Source organism: Cebus imitator, unplaced genomic scaffold (assembly GCF_001604975.1).
Source record: "Cebus imitator isolate Cc_AM_T3 unplaced genomic scaffold, Cebus_imitator-1.0 Scaffold104, whole genome shotgun sequence".
Taxonomy (NCBI): Eukaryota; Metazoa; Chordata; class Mammalia; order Primates; family Cebidae; genus Cebus; species Cebus imitator.
Window position 1 is genome coordinate 2968601 of NW_016107419.1, and position 19739 is coordinate 2988339.

Sequence of the window (19739 nt, forward strand, 5' to 3'; positions counted from 1 at the left end):
CATCCTTTCTAACGGAAGCAAGTTTTCCATAACCTTGTAAGAAAGAGAAGTAGATAAAAGAGCTGGAGGAAATACAGGGAATACTAAAAATGATATGTGTGCAGACAGTCATGAGAATAAATGAGCTGTATGCTGGTAAAAAGCAGTGACTCACCTTAACAGAGAATGAGTTGTGAATAATGCTTGGAGAAAAACAAAAAGGTAGAATGCCTTGATATTAGGGATAATGAGGGGTTGAATCAAGGCAGTGATACAATTACAGTCATCCTTAGTTCTTACCTGCTAAGTAATAGTGATTCCTTTAGTTGCATGTTGAGTATTTTGGATTCCAGAAGCTAAGTAGAAAATTATTACAATAAGTAATCATCAAAATTCAATTAAAAGCAACATTTATTAAAGGGGTAGAGGAAAGGAGAAGGCTAATCTGCTTGACATTAAAAACCAAACAAACAAACAAAACCTAAGAATTTGTTTTATGGTAAGGATTAGAGATAGATTTTAAAAGGAAAAAGAAAAATAATGTTGCCAATGTTTCAACCACAGAGAACTGCGAGCTTGTTGGTACAAATGTCAGTGAAGTGGGAATTCTTGCTGAAGGAAGAGAAGAAGCTAAAGCTGTATGTGCAATCTCCAACTAGCTCACATCTATTGCAGCAATGTTAAGAAAACAGGAATAGGCTTCATCTTTCAACCTAGGAAAAGAATAGCCATTGTTAAACTATACAAAGTAATTTGCCTCCATCTTGTGGTGAGTCTGAAAATTACAATATGTTTTAGTATTTTTAGAGAAAGTCTCCAAAAGATTTTTAAACGTATTTCCCCAAACAATTGTTATAAAGAATTCTTATAAGGCCATTATACTTGTTTTCCAAAGAAATTACACTTATATATATATATTTTATATTTAATACATAGATATGTATTAAATTGAGATTTTAACTCAACATAAAGTATAGCAAATATTTAGGGATATTACAGTGTATTCCTTTTTTCAATGGTTACACAAAAATTCATAAACAAAAAAAGTGTTTTAATGGCACACTTCTTTGTCAGCAACATCAAAATCTGTAGCAGCAAAAAGTAAAAGGAACAGGAATCTTTTGTGTGTAAGATGAGAGTTTATGCTTTTAAAAATTACATAATTATAATAAAAGCACAGATTTCTAGTTTTACCTTTATATTTGATAGTTCTATGACCAATAGAAATTATTTATCACACTTCATATTTTTTCTGTGCTCATCTGTATGTCTCATAGAGGTGAAGTCAAATGAGATTACATATATGACAGTACTTTGAAAACTGTAAAGCTCTATTTTAAAAATTAAAGTATTAATATATGGATAGGGCAGAAGACAGTGCTGGATTTGTGACCAAGTAGGGTTGTAAAGTCAATTGAAGTAAGACATTTTTCTTCATGTGGAGTTGAATTAGGCCAGCTCAGAATATAGATTTATTTATTTTAAATAAATATCAAATACCTGGTATGGGTAAAAGGTATTATGAAAAAAATAAATCTTAAGAGCTTCCCTAAAACAATTCACAGTCTAATGGAAGAGACAACAAATATTTTTTAAAATTATAAAAAAAATGTGAAAATGCTAAAGTAAAATATTTACAAGGTGCGGCAAGAGGTTTCAACAGTAGTAAAGCATGGATCTCTTATTATTTTTGTTCAAAATGGTTTGTTTGTAACACAAAGGATAAATGCTTGAGGTGATAGATACCCATTTACCCTGATGTGATTATTATGTACCGCGTACCTGTATCAAAACATGTCGTGTAACCCATAAATATTATATACCTATTCTGTACCCTCAAAAATTAAAAATTAAAGTTACAAAATACATAAAAATAAAATTATATTAATAGCTTTAGATGATGGAATAAAACATAGAAATTAAGAAATTAAGTTTGTAAAATAAATATTGGTTGGATTAACCTGATGCTAAAAGTTGGAATAAAAGAGCACTCAATTTGTTATACAAAAATTCAAAACCATCTGTGTATCTCATATTAGCAGCGTCAGTTCTGTCTTCAAGGAAAATCATGACTTTCATAATTTACAGCCGATTAAAAGAAGAAATCCACTAGACTAAATGCATCTGAGAACCCTGAGACTCGCATGTGCCGCCTCCTTCTTCAATTGTGTCTTCTCTACTGACTCCCTGAAGCAGGCCTGCTGAATAGAGTTTAAACCCACTGACTTAGACCCATTCTGAAATAGGAGAGCTGGTTAATCACCTTGACTATGTTTAACATCTAAGAGAAAAAATTAAGCTATAATTTAAGGGAAGTACATATAACTGTATTGATTCACTAAGAAGATCGTTTATTTGAGAAGATAAGTCACATCTTCACAATGTCTAATAAGATGAGCCTTTTGTATCCTGCCTTATGCATCAAGACTCTTCTAAAAGAAACATAAATGCAAATATAGTGACTTGATGGATTTTAGTCTAGTTTGATAGATGTCAAAATGCATATTTTGGTTCAATAGGAAAATAGACTATAGATATAAGATATCAAAATCAGATACCTAATCAGGATACAAATATTCAAAGAAAAGAAAAAAGAGCTCCTGTGGAGTTGTGAAGTCTCTTTTCTGAAATATTTGGGAAAAGATGTATTTAATGAGTCAAATTTTATAATTTTAGAAAGATGGTATCCCATATGTTGTATCACACCCTTAGGGAATATTATATAGGAAGATTTCTGCAACAAAATGTATGTATATTCCCAACAAGTGAGATACATTATAAATAGCCTGATGTTAGGTATTGCTGCCAAGTAATTATATATGTGTATACATATAACTGTATATATTATAGATGTGCATACATATATACATACATACATTCTGTTCTATTTTCTAAGAGCTATTTAGATTTCAGAATTGTAGAGAAAGGATTGTAGACCAGTAGCTAAAAGCCATATACACAATATTATCTATCTACATGAGAAAGAAAAATAAAATAAAAAGGATTGCTTATAAAAGAGAAGCACAAGACATGGGAAAAATAGCTCCTAAAATCTAATGAGAGAAGTTTCCACAGGTATTCTCAGGATATTGACAGGTGATCTTTTCCTTAGACGGATATGGTGAACTGGTGCCTCACTATTGCCTGGAAAATTCGAAAGACAAAGAAGGGGCCATCTAGAAGTAGCTGCATAGAGGGTCACCTGCACTCCTAAAGTCTGTCAGAACAAAAGATGCCTGAGTAGTTCTCCTGGGCCACAAGTGGCCATGAGGTTCTTTTAGCTTTTAACCAGTAAAATCACCCAGTGGAGTATATTAGTGAACTCTTGTGAAATCACCCAAAACTGTGCCTTAAAACAGCAGTTTCTTATTTTCTCCCATTTGTGAATTAACTAGGCAGCTCACCTGCCAATCTCACCTGAGCCAACAGTTGAGGACTCCCTCAGTCAGCTAGCAGCTCGAATGGGGCAGGTTGGTGTGAAACATCCTCACTGACATTGCAAGAGCATTAATTGGAGTGACTAGAAGATCTAGGATGGCTGAGCTGGTCCCCCTCTACATCCAAGTTGTTTTTCATCTCAGGCTTCTTTATATAATAACAAAAGTATTCACATCATGTCGTTTCCAACACATTGTATCATATGTAAGCAAGCCACAAAGCCAACCCAGATGCATAGCATAATAAAGTGGATTCTGCCTCTTGATGAGGAGTGTTACAAAGAACTTGAGATCATCTTTAGTGTGCCACAGGGTACACTAAGAAGTCACAAGCAAAGAAGTATAAGAAGAAAGAAGAAGGAGGAGGAAGAAAAGGAGGAGAAGGCGAAGGAGAACAGGAGGAGGAAGAAAGAAGAAGAAGAAGTAGGAGGAGGAGAAGGAGGAAGATAAGCTGCAAGAAAATCATGAAATTCCTAAAGGCGAGAAGCAATCATAAACTATAACCCAGAGGACAGTTCATCCATCTGATCAGAAAAATAGGTATTGCAGGCCCCCAGCCATGGCACAGTCTTCCAAGAACCAATGCAATCACCCAGAGAAGCATCAGCCAAAATCAGCGTCCAAGAACATCCTTGATCCCCTTCTTAGTTTTCCTTGCCCTGCTTTAAAAGGGCTGAAAAAATCAGCAAAATGCAAAAGGAAGGGTGGAATCAAAAGACTGGGAAGGAGAAAAACAGCAAGCCCCCTTCTTCAACTTTCTATCAGCAGTCAGCCTGGCTGGGGATAAATTTAACTTTAAATCAGGTTCAAAGTTTGATTATCAAATGGTACTAACTACTTTAAATTGCAAAATTATAGCCGTATTTAAAATGACTGTATTTTTTTTCCAAATAGATCTGTAAATATACAGAACTACCTGAGAGGAAATAATTGCCTCTATAAATAAATATTAAAAGGAAGATGAAAGACCAAAGTAATGATATTTTTGAGGTGATTTCTATTGTTATTGATGTTATTGACCTTGAAATTGGAGCTTCAGTGTGTTTTTTTTGGTAGTAAGAGATGCAATTCATACTCCATGAGATCTGTTGGTTCAATATATTGATTAATTTTACCTGAAGAAATGATGAAGCATGAGAGTACTACATTGTTTACAAACAGTAAATTATCTTGAAAATTATTTTGAAAGCTAGTTCTCTAGGTAACAAATAAATTTGTTAAACTTTTTACATCACAGGAAATACAATGATAATAACAATATTTTGTTTGTTTTCTTTTTTAAAAAACTTTTAAGTTCAGTGATACAAGTGCAGGTTTTTTACATAGGCAAACTTGTGTCATGGGGGATAGTTGTATGGATTATTTCATCATCCAGATATTAAGCTAAGTACCCATTAGTTATTTTTCTTTATCCTGTCTCTCCTCCCACCCTCCATCCTCCAATAGGCCCCAGTGTCTGTTGTTCCTCTTTATGTGTCAAAGTGTTCTCATCATTTAGCTGCCACTTATGAATGACATGTGTTGTTTGTTTTTCTGCTCCTGCATTAGTTTGCTAAGGATAATGGCCTCCAGCTCCTTCTATGTCCTTGCAGAGGACAAGATCTTGTTCTTTTTTATGGCTGCATAGTATTCCATGGTATATATGAGCCTATTTTCTTTCTCCAGTCTATCATTAATTTAGGTTGGTTCCATGTCTTTGCTGTTGTGAATAGTGTTGCAACAAATATACACATGTACATGTCTTTATAGTAGAATGATTTCTATTCCTTTGGTTACATACCCAGGTTTGGGATTACAGGGTTGAATGGTATTTCTGTCTTTAGGTATCTGAGGAATCACCACACTGTCTTCCCCAATGACTGAACTAATTCATACTCCCATGAACAGTATAAAGCCATTCCTATTTCTCTACTACCTTTCCAGCATCTGTTATTTTTTGACTTTTTAATAAAAGCCGTTCTGACGGGCATTAGATGGTATCTTGCAGTTTTGATTTGTGTTTCTCTAATAATCAGTGATGTTGTTAAAGTTCATCTGATGGTTATGAGCAGGATGGATTCAACAAGAAGAGTTTCAAAGGTAACAACAGAATTTGAAGTGACCTCAGGGGAATGGAGATACGATTCAGTTATATGGAAATAATAGCAAGTGATAAACATAGCATGGAGAACCATGCTCTTCAGAAGAAAAGTAATAAATGTCTATTTGCAGTTAAATTAAAAAAAGAGGCCTGCTTTTAAAATGTTATGAGGTTCATGAGTAAATATAATTAGAAGTTATATTCACATCAATCAAAATCTCAGGAATTCAGGCTTTCTAGGACCTCAGTGTTGTGTGATAGATAGGAAAAGATGGCAAGACTGAAATTTGCAGATGGTATCTCTATTAAAAAATGTTTTAAGTAATTATCAAAATACTCCAGATGGGCAAAAGCAAGATTCCAATGTGTTGAATCATCAAGACTAGATATCTACATTGATAAAACTCAAGCTTTTTAGTTAATTATTTACTTATGTTACAGTCTTTTTTCATAGACATTTATTTTTTATTTAATCTAGGTCAGTTATCATAAACATAGAAAATTGCTGAAATTTATAGAATGTCATATAAATCATTCAACATTTAATATGCTTTAAAAGTATTTATAGATCATTTACTATATAATGGTAACTTCATTGGATACTAAGAGACAGTGACGAGACAGAAACAGGTCCTGCCTTTACACAGTGCACTGTGGGATTCTTACCAAAGAACCGCAGAAAATTATTAAGCTCCATGAGATGCTACAATAGGAAAATATAAGGTACAATGTGGGCTCATAAGAGGGGAACCTAATTTATGTTTCCATTATTCAGGGAAGGAATGAGAATCAGAAAAACTTACAGGAGGAAATGACATTTAAATAAAAACTTTAAGTTTCAACATTAGAAATATCGGTAATACAAATACAAAATAAATCATATTTCATTTCAGATGGGACAGTATGTGCAAATATCTGACCATCATAAAAGATGTACATTTTAAGAATTGAATCAGTCTGTAGAGAACAGGGAGCTGTGGCGAGAGACAGTGGCAGAGAAGTCTAAGTGAGCCCTGTTGTGAAGTCGGGCTAAGAAACCATTGCACGGTCTGAAGCAAAGGGGCGACATGATTAGATTTGCAATTCTGAAGTATCACTTTGGTTTCAAAGTGGAGGATAGAATGGAGAGAGCAATGAGAGGAAACTGGAGACACACGGCCAGGCTGCTGCAAAAATCAAGGTGAAAGCCTCTAACAATCTGGACTGGGTAGCAATAGTGGGGAAATAAAAGTGGAGAGACTCCAAAGATAATCTAGAAACAGAATGGGGAATGACTGGAGGTGGGATGAGAGAAAGGGAAGAGCGGGTAGTGGACTCTGCTTGATTACGTCTACTTTCTTTGAGCAGTAGGGGAACAGTTTGTCTCTGGGATGATCCTAAAGGCAGGGAGAGCAGGATGGCAAGTTTTCCAACACAGGCTTGTGGAGTGCAGTGAAGTTTTTACAGTGTCATCATGAAGAATGTGATCTAGGCCTCCCCACGAAAATACAAAAAGACTATTGGTTAAATTTCATTGCCCAATTTTACGTGGAGACCAGATTCCGAATGGAACCAATAAAGGAATTAAGGATTTTTGTCTGTTTGTTTTACCATATATTTATCTTCTTTAGTTTGAAAACATGTTCCTCTTTATTTCAATGATTCATTTTTTAATTAATAAATAAAATTCCATAAAGTGTAATGTACAACATGATGTGATACATGTATACTTTGTAGAATGGCTATATCAACTATCATTCCTTCACATACTTATTTTTTTGTAGTGAGAATGCTTAAAATCTACCCTCATCATTTTTCAAATAGATAAGACATTTGCTATTAACTATAGTCACCACGTTATACAATAGATCTCTAGAACCACCTGCCTACTTGAATTTTGTATCCTTTGTACCACCTGCCTCCTTGAATTTTGTGTCCTTTGACCAACATCACCTCAGTCCCATCCCCTCAATCCCCCTCTTGCCTCTAGACTCTAGTAAGCACCATTCTACTTTGTGTTTCTATGAATTTTCCTATTTCAGATTTTGCATATACATGCAATCATGCAGTACAGTCGGCCCTCCATATCTGTGAATTCCCCATCTGTGCATTTAGTAGTCCACAGATCGAAAATATTTAGAAAATATATATACGTGGTTACATCTATACTCAACATGTACAATTTTCTTTCTTTGTCATCATTCTTTAAACAATACAGGATAACAACAATTTACATAGCTTTTAGATTGTGTTTGGTATTATAAATAATCTAAAGATGATTTAAAGTTTATGGGAGGCTTTGCATAGGTTATATGCAAATACTAAGCCCATTTATATAAGAAATTTGAGGATCTATGGATTGTGGTGTCCACAGGGGTTCCTGGAATCAATCCCCCATGGATACCAGGGATGACTATTTTGTCTACTGTGTATCTGGATAAAGAAAATGTGCTATGTATACACAATGAACACTATGAAATGATCACTTTCTTCATGAATGGCATCACCAAGCATGCAACCATCTAAGCCAGAAACATGAGATAATCCAGGACTCAAATCTTTACTTTCTGCCTCCTTCATATTCCTCAAATTTATCTACATCCCTGCAATTCCACTGATTCTACTTTATTATAGGTTACCTTTAGCACAACTTGGATTCCTATAACAATTCCTCCTAACGTTTGCCATTAACCTTATTCTCTCTAGTGTCATGAGATAACACTTTACGTCCACCACATGTGGCTGCTTGATATTGCTGCCATTCCATATGTGATCATTACAGCTGAAGGAGGTAATGAGTGCTGCTTAGAGAAAGCTTGAGAGTCCACTTTCTCCCTCTAACCCTTACCATCCCTCAACCCCTCTCTGTCATCAATCAGTTATCCATGCTGTGGCCTGCTTTAGAAGATGAAGAACTAAAGTCAAATAAGGCAATGAGACCTGGAGCTAGACCCATTGCTGAGTATAAGTAACAAAAAAATCTTGCTAATTTTTGCTGTCTTACAGAAGACACAGGCAGAAGTTAGTGGAGAAAGTACTCAATATGCTGAATATTGAGTCCACTGGGAAGCCCAACCAAAAAGAGGCATGCAGGGACACCATGGAGACCAGAGGAAAGTCCCTGCCTGGGCTTTAAAAGACAACTTGAAAGTAGAGAGCTATGCCTAGGTTTGCCCAAGTTCATTTTATGATATCAGCTAGGTCTCTGGTAGTTTCTGGTGAATATGTCTTTGTTAATCCCCTCACATGACTCCTGTTTGTCAAATACATTGCTGTATCATGGGAATTCAAATATGAGTAAGACACTGTCTCTGCCATCACAGACTTGGTAGAAAGGTAGCTGTGAAAGAGTCACTTCTTGTAGATTCTGCAAAAGCATTGCAATAGAAAAAAAAAATACAGGCATACTTTGTTTTACTGCACTTCACTCTATTGCCTTTCACACTGTTTACAGATTAAAGGTTTGTGGCAACCCTGCTTTAAGCAAGTCTATTGGCACGACTTTTTTCAACATCATGTGCTCATTTCCTGTCTGCATTACATTCTAGTAATTTTTGCAATATTTCAAAAAAATTGTTGTCATTATATCCATTTTTGTCATCTGGAATCTGTGGATCTTTGATACTAACATTATAATTGTATTGGGGTGCCACAAACCACACACATAAAAAATGGTGAATTAATTGATAAATGTTGTGCATGTTCTGACTGTCCCACCAAAGGGCTATTCCCCCATTTCTCTTGCTTTATATTTTGGTAGTCTGGAATGGAACACACAATATCTCAGAGGTATGCCTATGTATGAGCTGAATCCTAAATGATTAGTAAGGATTAGTAGCTTTTATCATGAACCCCATGTACTCCATCCATAAAAAATATATACTTACACATTTATGAATTATATACATGCATTATCAACAGTTAATGGTTAAGAAAGCACAAATTACACACAAATAGTGAGGCTTATTGTTAAGAATACCATATGTATAATCAAGACCAAAAAAGTGACAAATACACATGTGATCATTCTGCAGGTAATTTAGGAATGGCATTCATAAACAAAATTATCAGTTGGTTGGAAATGAATACAGATATTCACACCTGCCTTATTTTCCACACTAAATGACACCATTTTCCTACATCTTAAATCACAAAATGTAAAAAGACAAACTGTAACTTAAAAAAAGATTATTGTATGTAAAATACTATAATCTTGAGAACTTCTAGTTTCTTGGCTAATATATTGTCTAATTGTCTTTGTTTTGTGTGACTAGAAAAAAACTCATACAATAGTTGATATGTCAGCTTTGTTCTTTTTTGTCACTTGCTTGTGCTTACAACAATATTATTAAATTATCTCCAGCTTACAGTTTCTATTCAGAAAACCTTTTATGACCTTTCCTCATTTTGTGGGGATCAATTAATTTAGAATAAGAGTATAACCCATAAATCCACTTAACTGGGCATGCATAAACTACAAGCATTGCTCTGCACAGTGTTAACAAGAATGAGGCTTCTGCCATGCCCTCTCTTCATGGTGGAACTTTCTTTCTTTTTCAAAATCCCTCAATGGCATCAGTACTAAGTCAGAGTAAATATTTACAACATTTTAGTTATTCTTACTTCATAGATAGAAATACATAAATAAGAATTGTATATTTTCTTCCCACTTTTTGATGGATCATCCTGTGAAAACCTTATGATACACAGCCTCCCTCCCATTTTGGAAACCATTGTGTTTCTTCGTCCAGCCATTGGACAAAGAAAGCAGGGCATGCAAAGTTGCTGAGGCAGAGGGAACATAGTCTTTTTGAAGAAGAACTGCATTGTGAGCTTTGGAGCCAGAGCTCCTGGTCTTTTGTTTGGGCTATCGCTGTGAACAAGATAATTGCATTGCCACTATGTTAGATTTTTGTGGATAAATGGGGGTGATAATGTTTCTTTGATAGTGTTAATTTGGTATTTAACAATCATAATGTAGCAAAATAGTAAATTGGAATATTAATCCATGTTATTTTCTTTTTCTGAATTCCTTATATGTGAATCCCCTCCCACCCCAATAGATAAATAGTTTCACCATTATGTTAGAGAGAAATAGAATGTTATAGTGAGAAAACAAAACAAAAAAGATCAAGATATAATCAGTGTTTGGTTTATTTTATTTTTTTACTTGTGGAACAGACATTTTTAGAGTAATTTTTTGTTTTAAAAAAGCTTTTCAAAGCCAAAGTAATAAATATGGAAAGAGACGGGAAGAATTAGATCATTACACCCACACTCTCGTGAGAAATCAAGGTGAGTCACCTGTACTGATGTGGGAGAGATGGAGGAGTTGTTGAATAAGGTATGACCTTATTGGACATCAAAAGTGGGAGAAAAGGAAACTGAATCTGAGATGAGTAGGTGGAGAGAAGTGGGGTCAGCATGCACAGACGCAGAAACACTCTGGGAGCTGCATGGAAGCCAAGCCAACACCAAGAGACAATACTCAGTGTAACATTTAGGCAGACAGAGAAGTCATGCTAGCTGTGCCTCTCCTCACAGAGGGGTGTGGGCCTCTGGTCATCAGGTCCCTTCATGAGAATTGTCTGAGCTCCATTCATATTTTTGGGTGTTCATGTACACTCTTTCTTGAAGGCCCAGAATATTCTAAGTTTCCCAGAATTAATGTGGAGGTCCTTAATATGCAGAAGGTTGGAACCACCATGGAAGGGAAACCCCAGCAGTGAGAACAGTGCTTGAGGAAACTGGACAATGGGATGTTCCATGCTATATTGTAACAATCACACTGAGAAAAGTGACCAGCATTTTACAGAACATCAACAATGTTATCAGGCACTGTACTATTAAACATGCCACGTATATTGCATCATTTAACTCACGTCTTAATCTCTACACTATACTGCTCTTAATATCTACACTCTACTGCCTCCCAGATAAAATGACAAAACAGATTTAAAGTTTCTATATGTATATATTGCTTGTGTAGGATTTTCACTTTAATATCATGGAAGATGATGGGAGAAAATGGGGAACATACTGGTTATCTGTTCTGATACCAAAAAAGTAAAGACTGTATCAGAAACTTTTAAAGATTCAGATACCAAAGTTCAGAAAAGTTTATTTTTCTAGATGTATATTTTAAATTCACAAACAGTTCAATTTTCTTATTTCATGCCTTAACATAAAGAGACAGGTCAGGAATTGAGAGTTTCTCTTCTTTCCTTGTTTTTTAATCTCTATGTAAAAAGAATGTAAATGCTACTAAGGCTTAATGTTCTCGCTCCATTTGCTGCTTTTGTCTTCAAGATACCTTGCATCTTCTCTAAATCCTTTCTCAGCATTTTCCCCTTTGAGGTGTTTTCTACTTCTCAGGTATCCATTGATTGTAAATAATTTTTGCTTCTCTTTGTTCCAAAGTAGGAGCCTGACTGTGATTGAGGAGTGAGGCTAACTGTGTGAGGGTGAGAAATTAGTAACCCCACAATGGCCACACATCTAAGCCAAGTCCTCCAACCCATATCCAACTTCTGGATATGTCTCTCAAATGATTCCAAAGTAGGAATTTATTGATTGATCTGCCAAAACCACATAATACAAAGCAAAATGCCAGAACAGTAGTGTCTGTTTTAAGAAAGTTTCAAAATTATACTTAAACATTATGAAATTGTATGAATATTATAGATTAATGTTAATGTGCATTCATTCCTCAGGCAATTATTGAATCACCATCATGTGCTGGACACAAATGATGTAAGAATGAGTAAAACACACAATTCTTATCATTTTGGAGATCGGTGTGTAGTAGGACAGACAGATATTAACATTTGTCAAACAGCCAAAAATAAATGTGAAGCTGCAATGGTAACAGTTATTACAAAGCAGTATTACATGGTACATTGAAAGTACATCACGGGAGGACTTGACCTAGTCAGCAAGGCCAGGTAGGTCTTTCCCAAGGAAACGGAAATTGAGCTTAAACCTGAAGGAAAATCTTTTCAGTGGAGGGACTAGAATACATTCAGCATCTACATTGTAAGTCCTATTTAAATAATTTCTAGGTTATGACCACTCCCTGTCTATATAATTTTGTTTAAAATGAAAGTAAAGCCACAGATATACACATATAGATCACTTTGGACTTAAGAATTTCCTTTCCAAAGTAGCTAATATAACAAAATATCTAATTTAGAAATTAGCTAAGAAAAAACTTGCAAAAAGTACCGCCATCAATTGACCAAAAATCAAAGATGGTTAGCCTGGAAATGTAGGATTTAGAATGTCAGTGATAGGAAAGCAGTTAGCATACTGTAACTAGCAGCAGACATAAACAAAACACTGGAAAAGAAAACTGAGTATTTCAACCTTTCTGATATGTATTTGTTTCTCAGAATTCCTAACTATTCTTTGTGTTTAGGCATAGTCTGAAATAATGTTTGCATTAACTTCCACAGTTTTGGCACAAAAGTGCTAAACTATAGTTATTTTCTAAAATGAAACAATTTCTGCATCTGCATATACAGCTGCACCCAACAAATAACTGAACCCTAAAGCAAACTGAAAAAATCCATGACCTATGTAAAATAAAACTGGAATCTTTTTCTCAGAAATTCATACTTAAAAAAACAGCTTCTAAAATAAGTGTTATTTATGCCAGGGGATCACCATGGTTCAATTGTGGTATTTATATGTTTCTTTAAGGTACTGTTAATTTTTCCATTTCTAAACTCCCTACATAGTTGCAGATTGCAAGAAGATTTTGATTATGTAATAATTTGTAAATGCAATAAAATGCAATTTTGAAAGCACTGTGCCCCCTCTGCCTGTTACCTCTCCCCAAAGGACCTAAATAAACTATCAATGAGCAGTTGCTCCAATTGCTATTTACCAAATGATAAACTTGAGCTAAAAAAGAAACTTTAATAAAGCCAAATTTAAAATTACTGTGCTTCATTCTCATGCAAACATGATATTTAAATTAATAGCATTTATTTCCTTCCCTTTGGACATATAGTATAATTTGAAAAACTACATATGTATATTCATTCCTGCCTCTCTTTTTCTGGTTCAGACACATTGTTATTAGGAATTTAAAATACTCTCCTTTCAGTTGCATTTCATCTTCACCAAGTTCAATTTAAAAATTAACATGAATTTAATAAAGCCCATTATGTCTTTAAGGAACTGTCAAGAATATAAACAGGTAACATATTATCTTTACTCCATGTGCAAATAACACCTTTGATGCTTTTCAATTCTAAACCAGTTTGGATCATAAAAACGAAAGCTTGGTTTGCATGTTTCACCTGTGTCAAAAAGTATCTCAGCTTCTGTGACACTTCAAAAGCTTTATAAGCAGGAGAAATGTTGCATATAAATGATATCATACCCTATGTTTTAGCTAGTTATGCCCCAATTCTTTATTGATTATAGTCCATATAACTTCAGGCAGACAAAAGAAAAATAATCCCTATCATGTTGAGTGCCGGTCTGTGGTGTTTATGAGTACCGCCTACTGGGTTACATGACTTACACATCTGTCAGGTGTGCTACATTATAGCCACAGGAAAATCCCAGTACAGGTTGTGTGCCAGGAAAAATGCTTTGTCTCAGACCTTGTCAATCCTGCTGACGGATGAGTTCAGTATTCTAATGAATAAGATCCTAAATATGTTAGATACTTTGCCAGATCTCCAGATCACATGGGGAGGCACAAAGCTCAGGCAATTGGAAAGAATACGATCATTTTTAAAGGACAGTGTTCTCCTGACTCATACAAATGTGTGGGTTTTAGGCTATCCTGATGAGATGGTCTCCTACTTCTTTGTAATCCTTTTTTTTTTTATAAGCTTCATTTAACAGACTAATTTCCGTTTACTCAAAACAAATTAATTCCAAACAATTTGCAAAGGCTACCTTACCTCTAAAAAGCTTTACTTACTGTTAGCTTTATATTTTGCATAGTACAATGTCTACAATCAATGGGTTTGCAGACATATTCCTAGTGAATTACATTTTAAGCTATGCTAACAGTGACTAAATTAGATGAAATTGCTTCAGTAGGTTGGTACAAATGTGTTCCATTTAGATAATGTATAAGTGATAAATTAAACCACTTTCCAATGACCTTTCACATTCTAATTTTAAAACTGAATGGTTTTTTAATTGGTTTTAGGAAGAGCATCATAGAAAATATATCCCCTATTACATATCAACTATTGTCTTTAAAACTATATAATAGTCATATCACAGTCTACATAAAGTTATAAGTCCTGCCCCTAATAACAATGTTTTAAAGAGATTTCAGATTTTGTAAAATTGACATTCAATGTTTACTATTTTTAAACTCCACAGAATATCTACCATGAATCCTTTTAAATTCTATTCCAAATAAGGCAAAAAAAGCCCACATCATTAATAGGGTAAAATGTGACAAAGTTAATAACAATGGTGAGACATTGGTTACAAATTACAAATCAAGCTCTTCTTTTTAAAATGTTGTACTTACTGAATATAACATTTGCAAAAACTCACTAAGAATATAACTTATTTTGAACAAGTAAACCATCATTTCCATTAATACCCTGAAAATTATGAAACCTATATATTTAGCCTTTAAGATTAAACCAACAAAGTTTTGAGCCTAATAATTTAGCAGTTCAGATGGTCCCCAAATTACAATGGCTCAATTTAGTATTTTTCAACTTTACAATGGCGCAAAAGCAATATGCATTCAACAGAAACTGTACTTTGAGTACCCACACAACCATTCTGTTTTTTATTTTCTGTACAGTGTTCAATAAATTGCATGACATATTCAACACTTTATTATAAAATAGCTTTTGTGATAAATTTGTCCACCTATAGGGTAATATTAGTGTTCTGAGCACATTTAAGATAGTCTAGGTTAAGCTATGGTGTTCTATAGGTTAAGTGTGTTAAATGCATTTTTGACATATGACATTTTCAACTTATGATGGGTTTTATGGGACATAACCCCATTGTAAGTAAGGAGAGCCTGTACATGGGAAAACCAAAATTCCAGTAGCACCTATGGATCGTAAATATAGACATTAATTGTCAATCATGAAAGAAGATATGAGTCGTTTATTTATTAATCCATGTATTCATTTATTCATACTATTATAAATACTATAGAAAGCATGCTGAACAAAGTGGACAAAGCCTTTCCTCTTATCACTTAAAAAGTTCAAAATCTCTAACCAGACTTTAACCATTTTCCTATTTGGTCCACTCATGAGTCAAAATGATAGTATGTGTCTATACATATCAACAGACAATATTTACATCATAGAACATAATTTTTAGTTTTCAAAGCTTTTCACTAATTAAAGTTATTTATGTACACATTCATTGTGAAACATCTAGAAAAATAAAGATATGAATTACAGTCATCCACAACCTATAGTCCCATCACCCACGTCTATTAAAGGCCATCCTCCTCACCACACTGCAAAATCCTAAATCAGTTGATGTATACGTACAGTCCAAATCTGGTCGTCGTATTCTGTACCAGTAGTAGAAATATGAACAAAATACTCATAATGGAAATATGAAGGAATAACTTGACCAGGCACTTCACAAAAGAGCCTATCCACATGGCCAATAAACGTGCAAAATTCACCAACTTCATTAGTTATCAGAGAAATAAAAGTTAAAACATTCACTATTCTCCAGAGTGGCAAAAATGCAAAGGTGAGACAATAAAGGTATTGGAAAGCATTTGGTAGAAATGAAACCACCTTACATTGCTAGTGGGACTATATAATTGCATAATCAGTATAAAAATGTTAGGCAAGGATTTTTAAAGCTGATTCTATACATCTTATGATTCAACAATTTGCTTTATAGATACAAACAAACCCAACAGAAAAAAAATACCAAAACTCATATGTAAAAACTCACACACAAGTACTATTCATAATAGACACAAACTAGAAACATCCCAAATAACCCATAGTAATAGAATGTATAAGTATATAGCAGTATATTGATAAATGGAATTCTCTTCAACAATAATAATGAACAAACTATACACAGAACATCATACAAAATAGAAAATATAATAACCTGATTTTAAAATGAGCAAAGGATCTGATCAGAGATATTTCCAAAGGAGACACACAAAAGGCCAACAGGTATATGAAATCAGTATCACTAATCACCAGGGAAATGCAAAACCCAAATGAGGTATTGTCTCACACTTGTTAGTGTGACTGTTACCAAAAAGTCAAAAGACATTAAATGTTGGCAAGGATGAAAAGGGAATCCTTGTTCACTGTTGGTTTGAAGAAAACAAAAAATGCCTTTTACCCCTAAGGGAGAAGAAGAATAAATTTCATGCTGAAACCTACAGGGTGAGGAGGGAAGAAACCCTAAGAAAGCCCACCCATCAGAATCCAGGGACACAGTGTCTACTTAAGATGGAAATTGAACCAGAACAATAAAGGATGTCTTTCTCTTCCAGCCTGTACCACCACTACAGCAGCACCAAGTGACAGAGGGCTTCTGCTCGGAAAGGGACAAAGTGGTGAAGAAATACCCCCTTTGGGACAGAAGTTCAAAAGAAAGACCTAGAGCTGAGGGTAAACCAAATATTGAGAAAATCCTTGCAGGAATCCAGCCCAACCTTAATCACAAGGTAATGCCAGAGGAATTCTAAGTTTATGGTACACAGGAGTTTACCATAACAGCAAAATAGCCCAAGCACCATTTAATTTCTAACTTGTTGACTCAGCCCTCCACATCAGAGGACTAGCAAAAGAAAATATGTGCCCATTTACCGGTTTCCAGGCATAAAATCAATTTACCTCAGTCTCTATTGTCCTACACAAGATGTGAGCTTTCAACAAAAAATTAGAGCATTGGGAGTCTTTCAAAAAATTTTATTATTTCATCTAAGTTGTTGAAAGTATGGATGTAGAGTTTCTTCCTGTATACTTTGTTTCTTCTTTTGGATATGAGTTAATCTGTATTTTTTCTTTACAAAACCTTAAGAACTTTCTTTAGAATTTTGTAGAGAAGCTATGCTAGAGTCATTGAATAAAGTATTCTTTGTAGATAGAAAGTTTTTCCCACAATTTGAATATGTCATTCTAATATATTCTGGACTCTAGTATACACAACAAGTCAATCACTAATTGTACTATTACCATGCATGTAATTTGTTATTCTTTTCTGGCTGCTTTCAAGATTTTTCTCAATTATTTGACTGTTAGTAGTGTTACTAAAATATGTATATGTGATTTTCTTTGTTTTCATCCTACTTGACTTTTCATTAAAATTCTTGAATCTGAACTTACTTTCCCACCAAATTTGGGAAAATTTTAACCATTATAATTTCACATTTTTAATGTATCTTTCCTTCCATCCCTTCTGAGAAATAAACAACATATATGTTGGACTAATTGATATTGTCCCACAGGTCTTGAACCTCTGTTTATTTTTTTTCTAATTTTTCTCTATCTGTTACTCATGTTAGGTAAATTATAATGATCTAATTTCAAGTTTATAATTTTTCCACCCCAAATGTATCATTGAACCTATCTATAAATGCTTCCTTTTAGGTATTGTACTTTTCGGCTCTAACATACTTTTTTTTTTTAGTAGTTTCAAATTTCTCTTCTAATTTCCTCTAACTTTTTACCCAGGAGACCAAATTTTCTTTAATTATTTGAACTTATCTGCCTTTAAATGTTCAGCACATTTATAATAAAAATTTTGATATTTTCATCTGCTTCTTGTTCTTGCTTTTTATCCACTTGAAAATCAGAAATCCAGAAAATCAGAAATTCAGTTTCTGAACCCACTCAAAGTCACTTTCTATTGATCGTTCTTTTTTTTTTTTTTTTTTTCTAAGGTCTGGTGATTTTTCACTGAAAACTAGACATTATGGATATTGCAATCTGTTTTTTCTTCTGAGGAGTTTTTAAATTGTTGTTTTCTTTCTTGTCAGGTCTGGTGATTTTTCACTGAAAACTAGACATTATGGATATTGCAATCTGTTTTTTCTTCTGAGGAGTTTTTAAATTGTTGTTTTCTTTTTTGTTTCCTATGTTTATTGTTGTTGTTGTTCTATTACGCAATTCCCTAGACTGGACTCAAAATGTTAATTCTGTATACTCTGCATTTGGCAACAACTGATGGCATAGTTTGGAAAACAACTACGTCAAAACACAAATCTTAACAAATGTAGTTCTGTCTTTCAAGGTGATTTTCCTCTCATATTTGCCTGGTTTTGGAAAGCCTCTAGGTTTGTTCTGTACACATATAGTTTAGCCGTCAATTAGGGATTCAAGCAATATATTCAATTTTGTTCTCAATAATTCTGTAGTCTCACAGTATTTCCCACTAAAAGCTCCAGTGATTGTTTCAGCCTTGAGTTTTAGTTTTGTTTTGGTTTTATTTGCATCTTGGTCATCTCTAGCTAGTAAGACTAGTTTTCTGCTGCCTTACACATAATGGTTGAAGATAAACTGCAAGAAAAATAGCTACAAATTCATGACTTTTATCCTGTACAGTTAGTTTTTCAAGAGCATAATCTCTAGCTTCTATCTAATATACAATGCCTTCCAGTGCCTTTATATTTTTTCACATTTTGTAAAGATTTGACAGTTGTTATTGTATTAACAAGTTTATTTTGCTGCTAATACTGTATTTAATTCAGACCTTGACTTTTTCAAAAGAGCCCTTTTTTATTCCTTTTGAAAGAGAGTTCGTTTTTGTTGCCCAGACTGGAGTGCAGTGTTGTGACATCAGCTCACTGCAACCTCCGCTCCTGGGGTTCAAGCGATTCTCCTGCCTCAATCTTTCAAGTAACTGGGATTACAGGTGCGTCCAAACACTCTCAGCTAATTTTTGTATTTTTAGTAGAGACAGGGTTTTGCCACATTAGCCAGGCTGGTCCCAAATGCCTGACCTCAGGTGATCCACCTGCCTTGGCCTCCCAAACTGCTAGTATTACAGGCGTGAGCCACCATGACTGACCTGCAAACCCTCATTTTTTAAAATTATAATTACAGAAACAAAACATATTTATTATAGTGAATTTCAAAAACATAGATATGCAATGAGAAGAAAACTGAATTACTTGTAATCTACAGGTAAGCATTGATAATATTTTGTAGTCTACTGTCTATGAAAGGAGATTGCTACATTGGATAAGTGATTTTTAACCGTAACATTCTTGAAAAGTATTCTGAAGTAATTTCTGAAAATGTATTTAATATTATATCAAACCTGAA